Below are 23308 nucleotides of genomic sequence, written 5' to 3'. Positions count from 1 at the left end.
ACTCTGTACAGCTGTCTTGCCAGAATGGATATTATGCAAGCGTCCGAACCCCCGACAAAGAGGCCCCGTAAGGGAAATTGATGTGCGCAGAAGTGGAAATTTTAATTTGGGATGTTGGGGAAGAAGTCAAAATTATTTTCTCTTTTTTTGGCTGGTTAACAGTGATTAGGCTACATTATACTATAAATACACATCAATAAAAAAAATTAATGATTTGATTTTGAATATTTTAGACCAGTGGTAAAGCGCTCGCTTGATGCGCGGTCGGTCTGGGATCGATCCCCGTTCGTAGGCCCATTGGACTATTTCTCGTTTCAGCCAATGCACAACTACAATTCTTCAGGCTGTATCGCGTAACTGGTCACGGTGTAACTGAAATCAATTCAACTTCTCCACAACCAGTAGTTATAGACTAGCCGAGCTGGTCTGAGCAGAAAAACGTCCGCCACAAGCGTGAAACGCATAAACCAAATGGAAACGTCGGGAACCAATCAAAACCTTCCTAAGTTCAGTCAGCAAACGTTTCGCTAACGTTCGCGAACTATTTGATTGGTTTCCGACGTGACTATTTGGTTTACCATGAAGCGCATAAACCGGTCTAGCGGACGCTTTTCTGCTCGCTCTGGCTGAACGCAGTCCTGATTTCAGCCAGACTGCAATCCTAGCTGATACAAAATGACGTCACGCTTACATATAGGATTTCATTTTAATAAACTTATGTTTCACGTTTACTGGTCAGGCGCGTGTCAGATGCGTGTGCAGGGAATTTTACAGGGGCGTATGGACAGTTTTTAGATTTAGATTGGAAACCTCCCCTTCCCCTCTGTACAAGCACCTGCGTGTGCAGAAAAATTGGAAATTGGTCAGGGTGGGATGGGGGGGTGGGGTAGACTGTTGTGAGCGAAATTAGTAAGGTTGGATTGTTACCCCAGAAAATAAATTTTGAAAAACGTTTTCTTGAAGCAGAGAGAGTTCGACCTCTCATTCCAAGTAACACACACACACACACACACACACACACACACACACACATACACACATACACATAAATACACACACATACATACACACACACATAAATACACACACACATACACATAAATACACACACACACATACACATACATACACACACATATACACACACACATACATACATACATACACACACACACATACAAATACACGCACGCACGCACGCGCGTGCACACACTATATATATATTATTATTATTATTATTATATAGAGAAAGACTTTTAAATGGCTTAATCAGTTAGATACCGACTCTCTAGTGGGCTTCAGGATGTCTTGTTGACGGTATCTAACTGATTAAGCCATTTAAAAGTCTTTCTATATATAATAATAATAATAATATATATATATATATAGAAAGACTTTTAAATGGCTTAATCAGTTAGATACCGTCAACAAGACATCCTGAAGCCCACTAGAGAGTCGTGGAAGCCGCCGCCTTGTTACAACCGTCATCATAATTTCCACCGCGTTGACGACAGACCGCTGAAGCTCATTGGTCGAAACGAGAGCCGTCGTCTGCCAACGGATGCTACTTTCTCAATGGCTTTTCGTCGATATTCTTTGACGACTCGAAATCGTAGGATATGACACCAATCACCGTCGCTGATTAGTAGTGGCGCGACGGACAAGGCGAAAGTAGTGTAGCCACCGACTGTCGGAACGCGACTTTGCTGTGGTCGGAGATCCAAGCAGGTGGTCAATGGATTTTTGACGGCTGTAAAACATCAAGAAGAAACTTTACTACAGATTAAGGTAAGTTTAAATACTACTATATATCATGGGCCGAATTTACATTTCATTTCATTTCAACTTGTTTTCGTGATTATATCCAATTAAGGTTCAAGCACGCTGTCCTTGGCACACACCTGAGCCAGCTGGGCTGTCTGTCCAGGACAGTGGGTTAGTTGTTAGTTGGTTAGTGGTTAGTGAGAGAGAAGAGGGTGTAGTGGAGGTAAGGATCAAACACGCTTTCCTGGGTACAAATCTCATTTATATGGTCAACTCTTTAACACAGTGAGTTAGTTAAACCGTTAAAATTAACTGAGTTTTTATAAATGTTTATATTCTTTAAAATAGTTCCGGTCGCCGATATTGCTATAACATATTAATGTGTTGTAAATGGGAGAAGGCCTCGCAAGTTGGATAACTTTATGACACATCCTTCTGTCTGTATATACATTTTAAAATTAATTAACTCTTGGTGAAAGCCGATATCGGGTTGCGAACCCAGTCCCTACCAGCCTTGTGTCGAAGAGCTTAAACCAGTACACCACCGAGGTCGATCAGGTATGTAAATATTCGTATGTATTAAATATATTTTTGTTCATCATTTGCCTGGGGCACGGGTCCCCCACCCCACTCTCCCCCTGAGAATAAAACAAACTAACAACATATATAGTAAAATTCAATCAATCAATCACTTTATTTGTCACAGCTGTAATCTGTCTTTGGCTGAAACAAAGAAAGAAATGTTTTATTTAACGACGCACTCGACACATTTTATTTACGGTTACATGGCGTCAGACATATGGTTAAGGACCACACAGATATTGAGAGAGGAAACCCGCTGTCGCCACTTCATGGGCTACTCTTTTCGATTAACAGCAAGGGATCTTTTATATACACTGTCCCATAGACAGGGTAGTACATACCACGACCTTTGTTACACCAGTTATGGAGCACTGGCAGGAATGAGAAATAGCCTAAAGGGTCCACCGACGGAGATCGATCCTGGACCGACCGCGCATCAAGCGAACGCTTTACCACTGGGTTACGTCCCGTCCCATGGCTGATAAAAGAATATATACATTTCGCAAGAAATGGTCACAATATGAAATAAAGAAAGAAAGAAAGAAAGAAATGTTTTATTTAACGACGCACTCGACACATTTTATTTACGGTTATATGGCGTCAGACATATGGTTAAGGACCACATATATTTTGAGAGGAAACCCGCTGTCGCCACTACATGGGCTACTCTTTCCGATTAGCAGCAAGGGATCTTTTATTTGCGCTTCCCACAGGTAGGATAGCACAAACCATGGCCTTTGTTGAACCAGTTATGGATCACTGCAAGTGGTTTACACCTACCCATTGAGCCTTGCGGAGCACTCACTCAGGATTTGGAGTCAGTCTCTGGGTTAAAAATCCCATGCCTCGACTGGGATCCGAACCCAGTACCTACCAGCCTGTAGACCGATGGCCTAACCACGACGCCATCGAGGACGGTCAATATGAAATAGCCTAAACAGTATACAATTTGTATATAATATTCGATCTACCAAGTTTTAGTGAGAACAGCTCTCGAAATACATGACAATTTTAGAGATTTCAAAAATCCTTAGTCGCCACTTTTCCCCAAGCCCAACATTACACATCTCGTCCTCTTAAGGGGTTAGGACAAGGATGGAATATTCCTTATCTAACTTAAAAACAGAAAGACCGCGCATCGAGCGAGCGCTGTACCACTGGGCCACGTCTCACCTCAATTTAAAAACAGAGCAAAAGTTAAAGTTTGTTTTGTTTAACGACACCACTAGAGGACATTGATTCATTAATCATCGGCTATTGGGTGTCGAACATTTGGTAATTTTGAATACAGTTTTGGGGAAGAAACCCGCTACATTTTCCAATTAGTAGCAAGGGATTCTTTATATGCACTATCTCACAGACAGGGTAGCGCATACCACGGCTTTTGATATACTAATCGTGGTGCACTGACTGGGACGAGAAATAGCCCAATGGCCCTGACGACGGGTTATCGATCCTAGACCGACCGCGCATCAGGGGAGAGCTTTACGACTGGGCCCGGTCCCGCCCATCATTAGACCGGCGATTAACCTTATGTCACGTTGCCCATCTTTTCTTTCCCGCCTGAAACGCTCCATCTTAGTGTCTATTTATCTTCGTAATTAATCCCAAGAGTCCAGGATGTTTCGAAACTGTGAAATGACACATATGCCAATAGCTGTTACGTTTATCTCATACTACCGATATCTCGAGCTCGGTTCAATATCGAGATAGCGATGTTTGACAGCCTTTCTAATACTGGATCTTTCGGTCTCTCTCTCTCTCTCTCTCTCTCTCTCTCTCTCTCTCTCTCTCTCTCTCTCTCTCTCTCTCTCTCTCTCTCTCTCTCTCTCTCTCTCTCTCTCTCTCTAATATTATATATATATATAACGCCCACATGCAAACCACCCACAGTCACACACGAAGGAACACAACATGCATATGCATGTATATTCAGCTGATAAGTAAATAGAGTTGACTAGTATTAATGAGAAAACCCGTTATAAGACATTCTGATTTCGTGTTACTGAAATCTTGTCAGAAATGTAGCATGGACCACAAGTACTGTTGAACTTTGGATTCCTTTTCCCGTAAAGTGTTATGTACAAATCTACATATCTTTGAATCTATTTATCAGCAGTTCTGAATTTCTATGAATAAAATAGACAAAAAGGCCAACGAATTTTTTTTTTTTTAAATTGGCATCCATATATTCCTAAATACGTGATCTTTGATCATGGTTCATTTGTTTGCATTTGTATTCATAGATTTGTATTTTTATACATGTTTAACCTCTAATTTTTTTTTTTAATTGCTATAACTTTGTGCTGGGTGTCATTAAACTGTCATTTTTAAGAAAGAAATAACATTTTAATGCAATCTAATTAAAAGTATCTCCACTGGTTAATTACTATTACTTGTGGATCTGACAGTACCCCGTTGGAGCTCATGTCCAGTTGACCTTTCATTCGATCAATCAAAACCTTACTTGCAAAATCATGCCAGTGAACTGAACAGAATTTGAAAACATTCGGGATATTGCCGAGTGTATACGAAATAATTCGGGTGAATTACGAAGTATGCCGGAGACTAATTCCAATATAAAATTTTATATAAAATTCGCAATCAGTAGATCTAACAGCATTGCGTGGACTCCCGTGTACAGGTGATATTTCAATTACATTTCGCCTTTTGTAGCGTTATTCGGGAGCATACAAAACCTAAAAATATCGGGCGAGGCTATTTATGCTATAGGCGAACTTGTTGTTCTATTTCAACATTAAAAAACAGGGGGAAAAGTGCAGTAATAAACTCTGAATTGTATACTGGTATAAACAGATTTTATGGCTATACCATCACAATTATGACTTTGTTTTCTGTGACCGGCCTCGGTGGCGTCGTGGCAGGTATCGGTCTACAGGCTGGTAGGTACTGGGTTCGGATCCCAGTCGAGGCATGGGATTTTTAATCCAGATACCGACTCCAAACCCTGAGTGAGTGCTCCGCAAGGCTCAATGGGTAGGTGTAAACCACTTGCACCGACCAGTGATCCATAACTGGTTCAACAAATTCCATGGTTTGTGCTATCCTGCCTGTGGGAAGCGCAAATAAAAGATCCCTTGCTGCCTGTCGTAAAAAGAGTAGCCTATGTGGCGACAGCGGGTTTCCTCTAAAAAACAGTGTCAGAATGACCATATATTTGACGTCCAATAGCCGATGATAAGATAAAAAATATCAATGTGCTCTAGTGGCGTCGTTAAATAAAACTTTTTTGCCTGTGACTTTTTTTCTGTGACATTTTGCCTGTGACGTTTTTCCTGTGACTTTTTTCCCCAGTCACCATTTTGACTTTCGTTCATTCATATACACGTAGGCCTACCTTTGTCTGATACCCTATAACCGATTTTCGTTTCTTCTGGGGAATCGGTAAACATTAATTGATTTTTTATTTTATTTATTTAAACTTGGATTTCTGTTTGGGTTTTTTACCTAACTTCTGAAAAGAAAAGCTTTTCTCTCTTTGACGACTTGTTAACCTCACCTCTTACAGCGTGTGACATTCACTGTCGACCATCACGTAAACACGTTGTTCCGGTGGCTTGACGGTAACAATCCAAACAAGCATTATTTCAATTAGTTACGAACAGTACAAATATCGACCCGCAACATACGGACGGACCAGGCTGTTTGCTCGGCGTCCTGATAATGTTTGGCCAGCAAAGTACCTGCGTTGTTAACATGTTCCGTTTAGTTGAATGATGTAGTCAAGATTGATCTTGGCAAACTATTATTTACCTTGGTTAACACAGTACAGTACAGTATAGTAACGACTAAGGAGCAAATTCCACGTGTCCGTGATCCCAATTCATATAAGAAATCCACAATGCATAGTGATCAGGGCCCCGTTCCAAGAAGCGATCTTAGTGCTACGATCACCTTAAGTACATAAGGTAGCTATGTACTTAAGGTGATCTTAGGGCTAAGATCGCTTCGTGGAACGGGGCCCAGATGCGTCCCGAGTACTCTGCCCTTCGAAAGCTAGACGGACGTTTGGACGGTTATGATCGCTCTCCCAGCCAGAGGTGACCATAAGCGTACGAGACAGGGGAGCTACTGCCCCCACCCCCACCCTCCCCAGTGCTGGAATAAGACCTCATATTCGGGCAAACATTAGAGAGACATTCGAGCAAAATGTGCTGACCTGAGACCTTTTTAATGTTTTTTACATTTTCTGTTCTCAAAGGTTGTTGTAATCCATGTAAAAATGCGTAGTGATTTGTTTACAACCCTATATAGTTGTTTGGTAGCTAATATGAATAAATGTTGTTATCCAGATTCAAGGATTTTTTTTTTTAATTCGGGCAAAAATCAACCTGCAACCCCCCCCCCCCCCCCCCCCCTAAAAAAATGGGAGCCCGTACGCCTATCAAGATAACTCTGTAGAAAAAACCCACGGAATTGCTGGCTATTACCGGGTAGTCAAACATTTCCGCTCTAATACACCAATAACCCTATGTTTGACGTTCAATACCATTGCATTAAAAAAAATTGAGTTCGCTGATAACAAATAATTAACATATGAACCACAAATACACACACTACAGGAAGAAATCCGTGAGCACCTACGATTTTAACCGGAACTTTACTGAAAGTGGGTGCTGTCGGGTTTCTTCCTGTATTGTGTGTATTGATGGTTAATATGTATTATATATGTTATCAGCGAACTCGAAAATGATCAGTGTAATGGTATTTAGCGTCAAAGATAGGATTATTGTTGCTTTAGAGCGGGAATCTTTGCCTACCGTGTGGTAGGCAGCAATTCCATGTTTCCACCATAGAGTTATATCTGGCTGAGAGAGCGATCACGACCGTCTAGCTCTCGAACGTCAGAGTACTCGGGCTAGAAGGACGTATAAAATGGAATCTACTCAACCCATTTGCATAGAAAGTGACTGATTCTGATTACTTATTACGGGTTACGTATACACAAACGCATGCGGGTTATAGGACAGAGGAAATTTGCGCCTCACACTGAATTATTGCGGTTAATGGCATGTTTAACTGAAACAAACCACAGGGTACTATTAACGTGTGAATTGGGATTCCAATCACGCTCTGTGAAAAGAGACCCAAGGCTACCTTTCCATGACTATGGAACATCTAATAGATCTACGACTTTGCCAAAATAGCAGCAAAAGATAGCATCGGAAACTAGCTGGCACCTGCCGGCTCGAGTCTGTGGGATGGTGCGTATAAAAGATCCCTTACTACTAATTGGAAAAATGTATCGGGTTTCCGCTCTAAGACTCTAAGTCAAAATTACCAAATGTTTGACGTCCAATAGCCTATGACTAATAAATCAATGTGCTCTAGTGGTGTCGTTTAACAAAGTATTTTTTTTTTTTGCAGACTCGATGGCCGTTATGGTTAAAGTTAAAAGTTTGTTTTGTTTAACGACACCATTAGAGCACACTGATGTATTAATAATCGGATATTTGATGTAAAACAGTTGGTAATTTTGACGTACAGTTTTAGAGAGGAAACCCGCTACATTTTTTTCCCCCATTAATAGCAAGGGATCTTCTATATACACCATCCCACATACAGGATAGCACATACCACGGCGTTTAATAAACCAGTCTATGTGCACTGGCTGGAACGAGAAATAGCCCAATGGGTCTCATTAACGAGGATCGATCCTAAACCGTCCGCGCATCAGGCCAGCTCTTTTACCACTGGACTTCGTCCCGCCCCCGCGTAAGTCATGGTTAAGTCATCTGAGTAACTATCACCTGCCAGACTCTATGAGACAGTGGTTAACTCTATTTTAAAGACCATTACAACCATCCGTTTTACTAATCCTTAAAGGGGCAGACCCTAGTTTTAGCCCATGAGAATGCACACCATGTTTAGTTAATTTTCAAATCTGTAACACATTTGGATAAAGTTACAATTGAGTGAAACATGAGTCTGTGACTTCGAAATGGCGAAATATCCTCTAAAAATAGACTATAACTCGACTCCATAACTGTTACTTCTCAGACGCACTTGCGTTTTTAAAAAGATGAGAAATTCATTTTGTGATATTAAAAACACCAGGATGACCAAAAGCACTTTTGAATGTACGGAAATGGATAACCCAAAGAATTAAATCTAAGTAAAGTATGATTTCAGTTATCAAAAATGGCTCTAATAGTATAACAATATGCCTTTGTGTTTAAAAACTAGGGTATGTCCCTTTAACATTTAACCTCTGAGATGGCAAAAGTCAGCTAGCTTGTCTAGGTAAGTTGTGCATAATTAAATCACCATTGAACATTCATGTGTTATAGACAGACAGGCAGAGAGATAGTTTATTAAACTTTCGCCTAATTACATTAGAATAAACTGCAGCATATACATACAGGAAATATAAATTTATAAAACTGTAATAGGTCACTCTATAAGAACGAAAGTAAAATCAACCTCCTTTTGGAAATATACCTGAACATCGGTTATCTTTCGCTAGAGTATATCACAGTTGACCAATGGCAGTATTAAAGGCATATTGTCACAGACTACTGACCTATTACATGGCCTAGCAAAGTATTACCTGAAAATATATACATTTGATTTGTCCCTAAATGTATTTTATTCAACCATCTGTGTAACCACCATACTCCACTTCTGATATTTTGTAAAAAAAAGAATTGAATTATGGCAATGGTCCATAATTCAAAAACTAACATTTCTGAGAGGACTGACATGGATTTCACTCCATCATGGTGTAGTTAAAGTGATGCAAAAATTAATGTACTTTTGATTTATTATCCTTTTCAGAGAAATAAGGTCCTTAAATCTGTGACAGTATGCCTTTAATATCCCTAATGTTATGCCAGTTGTACTAAGTTAAATGCAGAAAATGATACCGCAAATACTGGTCTCCGGTGTTAGCACTGGATACGATCGACTCTGCCGTCCTGAGCATGTTCTGTCTGTTCTGTTGCCCGATAGATACAGAACGTATCGACACAGGAAGTGGTAATATCCTCCAATATGGCGTCGAATAACTGACCGAAATGGTTACCATATTTTTGGATGGAAATGATGAAACTAATAATGCTATGGATGACCTTAAGTTTGTTTCCTTTCAGCGGCGCAATATGCGCGCGCGCGCACAAACACACGCACACACACACACACGCACACACACGCACATACACACGCACACACACACGCACACACACACGCACGCACACACACACACACACACACACACACGTACACACAGAGAACAACTACCAATTCGAAACCATTACCATTAGCAATAATGAAATGAATTTTTATATAGCGGAAGGAAGGAAATGTTTTATTTAACGACTCACTCAACACATTTTATTTACTTTTATATGGCGTCAGACATATTTTTAAGAACCACACAGATATTGAGAGAGGAAACCCGCTGTCGCCACTTCACGGGCTACTCTTTTCGATTAGCAGCAATGGATCTTTTATATGCACCATCCCACAGACAGGGTAGTACATAACACGGCCTTTGATATGCCAGTCGTGGTGCACTGGCTGGAACGAGAAATAGCCCAATGGGCCCACCGACGAGGATCGATCCCAGACCGACCGCGCATCGAGCGAGCGCCCTACCACTGGGCTACGTCCCGCCCCCTTTATATAGCGACTGATCGATCTATTTGTTTACACTGTACCATTATTATACTGTAAACAACTATTATCGTTACTGCCGAAAGACTCTACTTGACCTTTAGTATTATGAATGAGATCGTAAATAATATAATTGTCGTTAAGAAAAATATGTACAATGTGTTGCCATCTTTGTGACGTCACTGCGACCAATCGACCAATCAACCATTTGACACCTACACGTCTTTAGAACCACTGAAGGTGTAAGTTTGTTTTGTTTAACGACACCACTAGAGCACATTGATAAACTAATCAGCGACTATTGGATGTCAAACATTGTCATCGGAGGAAATCAGCTAAACAAAAATTTCCATAATGCAGCAAGGGATCTTTTATATGCAGTTTCTCAAAGGCAGGAAAACACATACACTGTCTTTGACCAGTTGTGGCCACAAAAAGTTCAAACACATCTAATCTTCGACACACCATCGGAGTTCCCTGGAAATGTGTTCAAGACAGGTTTCTTTCCTTTTCAGTGTACATTATACAATATTAAGGGACATTCCTGAGTTTGCTGCAATTTTTAAGATGTTATCGACTAACAGAGACTTTTTAACGATTGTAATTAATTATCAAATATATTTTTCTGCATAAAATATTAGCGGCTGTATATCAAACGTGTTTCTGATCGTTCTACTAGTACTAGGTAACATTTCCTTTTATTTCCTAAAATATAGTTTTTTCGTACGTACGAAATTATTTGAAGACAAAATCTTCTTAGAAATATGAAGACGACCAGAAACACATTGAATATACAGACACTGATATTCTAAACAAGAAAATATATTTAATATGTAAGTTTAAACGTAGAAATATTTTATTAGTCGGAAACATGTTACAATGCAGCAAACTCAGGAATGTCCCTTTACTAAGGTTCTGAAACAGGCGCTACAACACACTCACAGTCTCCCACCAGGCCAACTTGACACGAGGTAAACCCAAGTCTCTCCTGTCACGCAAATGTTTCTATGAGGGCATCACGACCACGCCGGTGATCGACAGGATAAACCACTGGATAAATATCTGTGGTGGTAATGAGACCAAGTGACGGCGCACTTTACTAATTACCGTTATGTTCCGTTTATTCTGATTCAGAATAGTATTGATAAATGTAAGACATGATTCATACTCTCTGGATCATTGGCGTGTTCAGGCAGGCCGAGCGCTCGCGAACAAGTATGCCTATTTATTTAATCGTCTTCCAGAGGCGGATCTGGGGGGGGGCAGTTATAATTTTATTATATATTAATTTTCTTTCTTTTTTTTGCAATCCCCCTTCAAACCTCCCCTAAAGTTCCCTTGGCATTCCGCCTCAAGTCATTGGGGGGCCCCTAAATGTATTTTCTGGATCCGCCACTGTCTTCTATTATGTCACATCCATCTAGCATCACGTAAAGGTGTAAAGATCAGTTGAGAAAGCGACTGAGATCGCCAGCCTCCTGAACATACCTCAAGTATCGGAATTAAAGGCGCAGACCCTAGTTTTAACCCGTAAAACAAATGGACACTAAATTTAGTTAAAGGGACAGTCCTGAGTTTGCTGCATTGTAAGATGTTTCCGACTAATAAAATATTTCTACGATTAAACTTACATATTAAATATATTTTCTTGTTTAGGGTATCAGTGTCTGTATATTCAATGTGTTTCTGGTCGTCATAATATTTGTAAGAATGCCAAACTGGATTTTGTCTTCAAATAATTTCGTACGGACGAAAAAAAATATTTTAGGAAATAAAATGAAATTTAACCTAGTACAAATATTAGAACAACCAGAAACACGTTTAATATACAGCCACTAATATTTTATGCAGAAAAATATATTTGATATGAAATTGCAATCGTTAAAAAGTCTCTGTTAGTCGATAACATCTTAAAAATTGCAGCAATCTCGGCAATGTCCCTTTAATTTACAAACCTGTAACTCATTTGGATAAAGGTACGATAGAGTGAAAGAAGAGTCTGTGACGTTAAAACAGGAAATATACTTAAAAATAGACTAGAACTCGATGAATAAACTAGAGGTATCGTTAAACAAATGTTTTTCCTAACCCCTATTTATAAGTTATAGCATAACAGATAGACCAATCGGATGTGATTTGTATGTTTGTTAATTCGCCTAAAATATTTTTAGGGCAAAAACCTCAGATATTCAACTCAAAGCGATAATATGTTTTGTGCCGGGAAAGACTGTGGTTGTTTTTGTTTCGTTTTGATTTGGTTGATTTGTTTGGTTGGTTGGTTGATTGGTTTGTTTCGTTTTGTTTTGTTCGGTTTAGTTTTGATTTTTATGTTTTTGTTTTTGTTTTAAAGAAAGGAATGTTGGTTGTGTTTAGGTATCTGTCTTAAGATAACTGTGACACGTGGTCTAGACAAACCGGCCTCGGTGGCGTCGTGGCAGGCCATCGGTCTATAGGCTGGTAGGTACTGGGTTCGGATCCCAGTCGAGGCATGGAATTTTTAATTCAGATACCGACTCCAAACCCTGAGTGAGTGCTCCGCAAGGCTCAATGGGTAGGTGTAAACCACTTGCACCGACCAGTGATCCATAACTGGTTCAACAAAGGCCATGGTTTGTGCTATCCTGCCTGTCGGAAGCGCAAATAAAAGATCCCTTGCTGCCTGTCGTAAAAGAGTAGCCTATGTGGCGACAGCGGGTTTCCTCTAAAAAAATCTGTGTGGTCCTTAACCATATGTCTGACGCCATATAACCGTAAATAAAAAGTGTTGAGTGCGTCGTTAAATAAAACACTTCTTTCTTTGGTCTAGACAAAATACGAGAAAAATCCCGTTTTCCCCACATATGAGTTTTTTTTATTAACCAAAACGACTTGAAACAGCATATGACATCAGGTCGGAACAAATTGAACGCGTTGGTGTAAATACTGTCTATTCGTTGAAATTGGATATCGGCGAGACGGTATTAGTTAGCAGACAATAAAGCTTAGATGTTAAATGCATTACTCCAGTTGTATAATTTAGGCAAAGGTCTTTATATAGGCTACGTCTGTTGACCAATCCCATATGTTAACATTTACAGAAATAAATACTGTTTAAACCAAATACATTGTGAGATCATTATTGAACCATACACAACCATTGCGAAACCCAACTTCCTTTGCAAGACCAATTTTCCAATTCTTCGCTTGTTTGCATCGCTCGTTGGTGGTGGTTATGGCCGTATCTTCCGCCGTTCTTAAGACAGAATTTGTTTTTGGAACTAATTTCAATTGGCACCGACTTGTTCCTGATGTGAGTGCCACATTACCAGCTCTTCTGCCGTGCTGAATTACGATAATAAACCTTATCCTGGCGTTATTCACCCGCCAGTAACTGACGTGTTGGTCAAGAAGTCTCGTGGGTCATCGTGGGTGTCGCTAAATGCCGTGTGGTTATTGGCTTCATTTATTAAAAAAAAAAAAGAAGAAGAAGAAAAAAGCCGCAAGACGCTTTGTCAGTGCCCACTCCCTTGTTTACAGGTTACCCTTGATGGTTGTACTATACCAAATAAAATCCCATAGGCGACCATATTAACGTTTGTATTTAAAAACACTATATACAATACATCAACCAAACTATGACCCATAAATATCAGTACTACAACCCCTACCTCAAAGTATTAACTGCAGAAAATGGAACCTTTCATGGCTGATTTTCGATATAACCAGATGCTTTTACAACACCCCTGGTTTCGCACAAAATTTGAGTACGTTTTTTAAAAGGTACCCCATACATGTTTTAGACTACTTGACACAGTGGTACTAGATGAAATAAAATTGCATATATTTTTTGCCCAGATGAAACTAATTTTGTTTTACTTTTTTATAACCAACACACTCACATTTACCACCAATCACAGGGTTTGTGGTGTTAAAGTCTCTGTCAAAAAAGTTCGGTGCACCTCGAACTTTGACCCAGCCGGAAGTTATTTGGTTTAGTACTATCTGATGTCTAAAGTTGTATTGGAATTACGACTTACTGTGGGGGCGGGATTCAGCTCAGTCGGTTGAGTGCTGGCTTGTGGTGCTTGCGTCGCAGGATTGAACCACCTCGGTGGATTAATTCTACTGATTGGGTTTTTTCTCGTTCCAGTCAGTGCACCACAACTGGTATGTACTTTCCTGTCTGTGGGAAAGTGCATATAAAAGATCCCTTGCTGCATTAAGAAAACATGTTGCGGGTTTCCTCTGATGACTACGTGTCAGAATTACCAAATGTTTGACATCCAATAGCCGATGATTAATTAATTAATGTGCTCTAGTGGTGTCGTTAAATAAAATAAACTTTTACGACTTGTTGTTGTTGTTTGTTGTGGCACGAAATTTAACACAATCATCCGCATAAAGTGTTATATTGACGCGAAAATCCAATAAGTTTATCAAAATGTGTACCAGAAAGATTTCAAAAGAAGCTGAACTTGAAAAGTGGTATATATACAAGCTCTTTTGCATATGTACATAGACAACAATAATGGACACAATTCATCCATCCACCCATTCATTCACACACACACACACACACACACACACACACACACACACACACATACATACATACATACACACTCGCACACAGACACACACATACACACATGCATATGGACATACTGACATACAAACCACACACACACACACACGGACACACATACATACATACATACATACATACATACATACATCAATACATACATACATACACTATTTAGATATTCATGCATAAATACAAATAAACATCCATACAACAAACGTATGTACTAGTACATATGCATTAGTAAATATATATATATATATATATATATATATATATATATATATATATATATATATATATATATATTTGTTATTCATGTCTCATATTAATTATAAGATATGCACTCGTATAATATGACGGACCTATATTCTACCTCACGGATCATATTGAATGTTCAGGACTCGGAAGACACATGTTCGGCCACTGCGTGCTTGCACTTCTTTAAAAGGTCCATTAGTTTCATTTGAAACGCCTTAATTCAACGTTGGGGAGCTCGTTATTGCAATGTCTTGCGCATTTCAGACGAAATCGTCAGCTCTTGCACGTTAGTTAGATGGTTAATATCATTTCTATTCCACATCTGGCTTTCGTCTCTTATATTCTTGCATTGATAATTTTTCGTTACTGGATAATGGGCCTTTGACATGCATGACCATTTTGTCTGTACATGTGATTGGAAATTTAGTTACACAGTTTTAATTAAGAGTTTTTCTCTATCTTTTTTTTTTTTTTTTTTTTTTTTGCGGCCATTCGTTTGATCTAGCCATAGCAACAAATGCGAATTCGTTTATGTGGCCTGTAATTTTAACTGCTGTAGAAGATGGTAACTGTTAGCTTCAAAGCTAATCTGAGTCAAAATATATGATAGAAATATATGATAGAAACCTTTAAAGGGACATTCCTGAGTTTGCTGCACTTTTTAAGATGTTATCGACTAACAGAGACGTTTTAACGATTGTAATTACATTACAAATATATTTTTCTGCATAAAATATTAGTGGCTGTATATTAAACGTTATTAGGATCGTTCTAATATTTGTACTAGGTTAAATTTCACTTTATTTCCAAAAATATAATTTTTTCGTACGTACGAAATTATTTGAAGACAAAATCCCGTTTGGGCTTCTTACAAATATTAAAACGACCAGAAAAACATTGAATATACAGACACTGATATTCTAAACCAGAAAATATATTTAATATGTAAGTTTAATCGTAGAAATATTTTATTAGTCGGAAACATCTTGCAATGCAGCAAACTCAGGAATGTCCCTTTAAGAGACTGACCTATAGTCCGTCCCAGAGGGCCATTTTTCATACTATGGAATTTACTACAAGTTATTTATTTTTGAGCCGATTGTTTCTTTAGTACAGTTTAGTACACAGAAATAGTATTTTTATGTTACTTTTCAAAACACTTTTACTTTTCTTCTTACGTCAAACCAAACTGAAATTATATTTACAAAAAAAAAAAAAAAAAAAAAAAAAAAAAAAAAAAAAAAAATTGTAGGAGGATGGGACGGACTATACGTTTTCTGCCATTTTAAGATATTTCCGACTAATATGATATTATTTTAACCACTAAAATTACATACTGAATATACTTTTTATTTTGTTTAGAATATAAGTTTCTATTTATTCAATGTGTTTCTAGTCGTCCTAATGTTGAAAGTAGCCCAAACTGGGTTTGGGCTGATTTGTATTTTGGGATGGGGTGTCGTTAAACATTCATTAACTCATTATAATAATTTTGTACGTACGAAAAAATATATATTAAGGAATAAAATGAAGTTTGACCTGGGACAAACACTAAGATGATCAAAAAAAAAAAAAAAAAAATGTTTTATTTAACGACGCACTCAACACATTGCGTCAGACATATGGTTAAGGACCACACAGATATTGAGAAAGGAAACTCGCAGTCGCCACTTCTTGGGCTGCTCTTTTCGATTAGCAGCAAGGGTTCTTTTATATGCACCATCCCACACAGGGTAGTACATACCACGGCTATTGATATACCAGTCGTGGTGCACTGGCTGGAACGAGAAATAGCCCACCGACGGGGATCGATCCCACACCGACCGCGCATCGAGCGAGCGCTGTACCACTGGGCTACGTCCCGCCCCAGGATTATTACAAACACATTTTAATATACAATGTAAACTGACTGCGAGTGTGTTCTGTATTGTGATTGGTTAATTACATTCTTTTTCCGGGATCAAATACTAGTAGACAATAACACCCGGAAAGCTAATGACGTCATTAGAAAATGACGTCATTAGCAATTGGAAAAGGTGAAGTTGACGATTCAAGCCGAATCAAGGGTCTACAGTTAGATTGTAGCCAGGGCCCGTATTTTCGAAGAAATCTTAGCCTACGAAATCGTAAAATCATCGTAAGCTATGACGTCACTATGGCGTGTGCTGTAGTGACGTCACACCCTACGATGGTTTTACGATTTCGTAGGGCTAAGATGGCTTCGAAAATATGGGCCCATGTATTTTTTTCAAGAAATATCAAATATGCTGTTAGTTCCGTAGAAAAACGATTCAGTTTACAGTGGACATGCTCGCAAATGTTTAATTTTTTACCTCAGGCTAACGCTTTCCTGCAAATTTAAAAACTCCATATGGTTATCTCCTAAACCACTGATATTTTAAGCAGGTTAAAATTTTTTATTTAATATAGTTTTTAGTCATTAAAACATCAGTTATTCGGCAACATCTTAACAAAGGCAACAAACTCGGGAATGTCCCTTTAAATACTAAACAATACTCTTTTTTTCAAATAATACAGCTATGCTTTCTGTTGTCAGTCGATAACAGGTAATTATTGTGGTCTGTTGTTAACATTTTATCTGGATTTTTTTTCTCACATCTGCGACCAAGCACTTATTTCCCTCATGTCAACGTTTATATCTCGTATTTCTAAATTACCATTAGGTTTCGGTACAAAAACAAGAAATCTTAACTGCATTAGCAAACCGACATTCATTACTCGTATATCAGTGTTAGAGCTATCTCAGCACTACTGACTATAGTCCGTAGTGCGTCAATGGGGAACCGATGAATTGGTAATCCAACTCCGTAGGGAGGGTCGCGACGTAGCTCAGTGGGAAAGAGCTCGCCTGATGCGATCCACCTGGAGTTTGAAATATTCAGGCGATCCACCTGGAGTTTGAAATATTCAGGCGATCCACCTGGAGTTTGAAATATTCAGGCGATCCACCTGGAGTTTGAAATATTCAGGGAATCCACCTGGAGTTTGAAATATTCAGGCGCGCATGTGGCGAACGAAGTTCTCGAGTCATAAGCTTTCGAAAAAACAAAAGATTTTAAAATTCGCTCTGGGCAGGAAATTTCGAAAACCGATCCCCGCCTTACCCCTGTGGGAAGCGCAAATAAAAGATCCCTTGCTGCCTGTCGTAAAAGAGTAGCCTATGTGGCGACAGCGGGTTTCCTCTAAAAAAAAATCTGTGTGGTCCTTAACCATATGTCTGACGCCATATAACCGTAAATAAAATGTGTTGAGTGCGTCGTTAAATAAAACACTTCTTTCTTTCTTGTGGTGTCTGTCGTTAAACAAAACAAACTTTAAACCTCACCACCTCCTCCGCCCCATTTTTGAGCAATTTTGAATCCATTGCTGATCATTATGCTGATAAATCTGCTGTTTCTTTTTCTTTTTTCATCCTTCTTTCTTTCTTTTTTTTTCTTTCTTTCTTTCTTTCTTTCTTTTTTTTCTTTTTTTTTTAAATTTGTGATTCATGTTCTTCACATAGGGTTTCCACCAATGCACAGGTTTCTGATTAAATCGACATCGGTTGTTTTGCTGCAAAAGAGGAGCGGTTGCGTTTTCCACTTCAAATGAGGGGAAAAACAACCTCATTTGACGCTGTGCATCTACTTCAAAACGGCTTCTCGCTGTAAGCTATATAAATGTCAGTTTTACGACCATGTAAAATCTCTGTAGCTGGATGGCTTGTAATTTCTGGTCCTAAGTTCTTCGAAAATTTAATTCTCGGCTGAGTAATATATAATTACTGGGGTAAATTAGTTCTGGTAGTAAATAGTGGAGAAATACCATTAGTGTGCATCAATGGGAAGTTTCGCCAGTATTTCGTTTGTTGTTTTGTTTAAACAGTAGCGAATTGTGCCATTTGTAACAGTACATTCATATCACGTAAAAAAAAGGTTCCATTATAAATAGGTATATAATAGTGAGTGTAAAAGCAAGGAACATTTTCCTCACCATTCGGTCATCGACTTTAAAGATGCTCTATCGTAATGACAAGTGTCATATTTCGCTATTTTCCCATTTATTTGTTATAAATAACTCGGAAAAATCGAAATAGTAATGCGCTTGCAATAACTGGAAAGGCTGAAATATCAGCAATATTATACAGAATCATAATATGTGAAACTATTAATCATGGATATAGATTTAAAATGGTTAATTAATATAAATGATACCCTAAACATGTTAGGCTTGGGAAATTGTTGGTTAAATCAAAATATTACAAGTAAGTAAGAAAGCATTCACTTATATTGTAAGTCAAAGACTACAAAATCAGTATAGACAGGATTAGAATGATAATTTAAATTTATATCCGAAATGTTCCACATACAGAATTTTCAAATCGACCCTTTCATGCGAAAATTATCTTCTATATTTACCTGAAGAACTGCGAACAATATATTGCCGATTTAGGATTTGTAATCACTATCTACCAATGGAAACTGGCCGATGGCGAAACATCGATAGACAAGAACGAAAATGTCCTATCTGTTACAACATTTTAGGTGATGAATATCATTATTTATTTCAATGTACATATTTCGCAAATGAGAGATTCATATATCTAAAAAATATATATTATTATGACAGACCTAATACTTATTAATTCTGTCAATTATATAAGCTATCAACGACAAAGAAATTATGTACGTTCCTTTTCCGTTCCTGAATGTGATTAACTCTGTTTTCAAAAATATCTGTACAGCATAATTATAGACATTATTATATAACATTTAGTGAAATATCTTTAAATATCAGTGAAATAAAAGTGTTATCAGTCACTCAGTGACGATAACACATTTTAGAGTGGAAATTTCACTATTTCACTCTAAAATGTGTTATCGTCACTGTAGAAAGTGTGATCTTCGCTGTAAGAAAGCCGGAACTATTTTTCTGCTGGCATTTTAAAAATAAAGATAAATTGCCAAAAGTTATATAATAAATAGAAAATGTTATGGGTTTTTTTGTTCAATATGATTTATATCTCATCTCGTGAACTTTGCAATCATATCACACTCATCGCGCAAGCGCGACTTGTGAGATATGATTGCAAACTTCACTTGATGAGCTATAAATCATACTGGACAAAAAACATGAAATATCCTCATGTACGTAATGGCTAACATTTAAAGTATATAGTTTATATTTTTGTCAAGCGTTTACTGCAGCTGCCTGTATAGTATGTTTGTAAACCACCTCAATGTATCACCGCTTGGTGATCTGAGTTGAATAAAGTTCTGTTCTATTCTGTTCTGCACGTCGTGGAAAAAACAAGAGTTGCGTTCAGTCCAAGATGATGTCTTATTATGTCGTGACAGATTTCATAAAATCAACGAATCCACAAACTAAAGATGACTGTCGACAGCTAGTTAGGGACACAGACAAATGTACTGCATAAAACCAACGAACTTTCCGGCAATATAACCTGGCATAACGTTACTAAGGGTTCGTCTCAACTGAACGCGCCAAGTTACGCCGGTCATCCACTAATATAAAACTTTTCAGATAAAAAAATTTCTACTAGTAAATTGATTTATTTGGTTGTAATTTTGTGGGTATATTGTTGAAGGTAATGGGTAGAATTTACAAAGTCTGTTTACTACATACATTTACAGTACTTAAACACCTGCGCTTAAAGGTAGGGTCAACTCAAACAAGAGCCTTATGTGTTGGAAAGATGCATACCCGCACCACCAACACATACTGACACTTTAGCAAATGAAAAACGCGTAATTTTAGAGTTAATAAAAAAACATGATTATTCCTGCTAACTGGGGGCAGCCATTTTGTTTCGTTTTTGTGACGTCCGGTGGGATAGCTTGGGGCAAAGTGACATCAGCTCCTGACCATCTCCTGTATGTACAGTGTAAACAAAAGCAGTAATTTTCGACAAGGCGCTTCTCTTTGATCAACCTGGCTTGTAAAACAGCATAAATGACGTAATAATATAATAAACTATTTAACTAAATATATTTCAAGTTGCATTAACGGAACAAAATGGGGTTATAGTATTTTTCTCTGTTAAATAATCCAAAGGAAAAATGTACACTATTAGGACTATTGATATGCTACGTTGGACCAAAAACGACAACCCACGATACCCAAGTGATAATTTTCTTTTCTTTGGGATTACGTAATTGGTCAGTTCTGTGGTTTTAGATGGAAAAGTCTACTTAATCAATAGTTTTACAGAACTATTTACAGTAATAAACCATGTCCATTACAATTTTAGGGGCGACAGGTAATATTCCACAATACCGGTATATATTTTTGTGTCTAGACAGCGTCAATTAATTGGCTCGTCTGGTTACCAATCAAATACACAACCGACCTCGGTGGCGCAGTGGTTAAGCCATCGGACTACAGGCTGGTAGGTACAGGGTTCGCGGCCCGGTACCGGCTCCAACCTAGAGCGAGTTCTTAAGGGCTCAATGGGTAGGTGTAAGGCCACTACACCCTCTTTTCTCTCACTAACCACTAACAAACTAACAACTAACCCACTGTCCTGGACAGGCAGCCCAGATAGCTGAGGTGTATGCCCAGGACAGCGTGTTTGAACCTTAATTGGATAGAAGCACGAAAATAAGTTGAAATCAATCAATCAATCAAATACACACCTGCCAATCAGGAATCACAGGTAGAAGCAACTAACAGCATAGACCAATTAACTAAGAAAACACTCCGTGTATCATTTCAGTACGTAGGTTAATGCATGGGCAAAACATTGTTAATTGTTTCGACTTGTTGTGTAGCCACTTTGACAATGGTATTTTATTTTGTATTGAAAAATAATATATATAGTGCTGGATATACTTATTGCTGGCTTACTGGGATGTGTATGATTACAGAACATTGCAATGTATGACTATTTATCATCCCGCAAAAACCAGGTAGATTGTGTTTCTCTAGTTCTAAGGCTCATTCCTGATGTGACGCGTTAAGTATTACGTAACCACCAGCTCGCCAGAGGGCGTACTCACTGAGATGGTACAAAATGGCTGTGCCCGTTATATATAATAACCGTCACATTTAACCGTTTTATTAATTAACTATACGATTATACGTGTTGATATTAAGCAATAATGTGCATTATATATCGTTGAATATGCATACCAGGCCAAATGCCTTAATTGTCCTCTCCTTTAAAGGCATACTGTCACAGATTTAAGGACCTTATTTCTCTAAAAATTGTTAATAAATAAATTAATTGTTGAAAACCAAATCTAGTTATCGCATCACCTTAACTAACTATGATGGAGTGAAATCCATGTCATCCCTCTCAGCAGTTTTATTTTTTGATTTATGGACCATTGACATAATTCAATTTCTTTTTTTTACAAACTGTCATTAATAAATGGAGTATGGTGGTTATGAAGATGGTTGAATAAAATACATTTAGGGACAAATTAAATTATATTTGTTCAGTTAATACTTTGTTAGACCATTAAATAGGTCAGTGGTCTGTGACAATATGCCTTTAAGAAAAACAGGCTTCGTAAATTCGACCCATGTTTACATATCCAAGCAAAACGTATTCAAAAAATGTTGCTGTTCGATATAGGAGCTTTAATATTTTACGCTTAGACTGACTTTTATCAAGAAACTCTTTAACATCTTTAGTGGTGATTTGAATTTAAGCCCACCACTTCCAAATAATCTCCGATTTGATTGCTTGTTCCTTTTTATCCATTATCTTAAGTTTTGTTGTAAATTCCATACCAAAATCTTTACTTTTCACTTAGCAATATTTCACAAACTAAACTATTTTACACTTTATTGAATTCGTCGTAATTTACTAGTTACATCATGGGATTGCAATTATCTGTTCTCTGCCGAAACGTTGGGCGTAAATTGTGACGAAAGCGATATTTGGTGTTTAGCTTTTCCCATTTTGGAATTTTCGTTGCATTTGAGACAGAAAGTACGAGTATAATAGTCAGTTAAATTTGGTAGTATACAAACAAACAACCAATTAAACAAACATGGGTCGATGCAGATGACAATACCTCTTTTTTTATCATCATGAATGGTGATCATGACTTGGGGCATAAGGGCAACATTAAAAATGGAATTCTATATCACCACATGCTCTTTTTCTAATGTCTTTTTCATTTTAACTTATTTCCGTGCTTATATCCAATTAAGGTTCAAGCACGCTGTCCTGGACACACACATCGGCTATCTGAGCTGCCTGTCCAGAACAGTGGGTTAGTTGTTAGTTGTTAGGGGTTAGTGACAGAAGAGAGGCTGTAGTGGCCTTACACCTACCCACTGAGTCGTTAAAAATCGCTCTGGGTGGGAGCCGGTACCGAGCTGCGAACCCTGTACCTACCAGCCTTATGTCCGATGGCTTAACCACGACGCCAATGAGGCCGGTGCTCTTTTTCTAATGTGTTTTTCAAATCATATCTCACTGGACGTTTGCTAGACATAAAAAAAATCTACTTGCAAATGCTGTCTAAA

At 38.2% G+C, this 23308-nt stretch overlaps 1 protein-coding gene across 1 annotated transcript in view; it reads left to right on the top strand.

Moving 5' to 3' along the window:
* Window positions 1-1621: 1621 nt before the first annotated feature.
* Window positions 1622-23308, top strand: part of LOC121390441 — a 72871-nt gene continuing 51184 nt past the window's right edge. Inside the window, exon 1 of the mRNA XM_041522268.1 lies at window positions 1622-1788. The gene's annotated coding sequence lies outside the window, so the exon portion shown is untranslated. The remainder of the gene's footprint in view (window positions 1789-23308) is intronic.

Source organism: Gigantopelta aegis, chromosome 3 (genome assembly GCF_016097555.1).
Source record: "Gigantopelta aegis isolate Gae_Host chromosome 3, Gae_host_genome, whole genome shotgun sequence".
Taxonomy (NCBI): Eukaryota; Metazoa; Mollusca; class Gastropoda; order Neomphalida; family Peltospiridae; genus Gigantopelta; species Gigantopelta aegis.
This window is presented reverse-complemented; position numbering and strand designations above follow the sequence as displayed.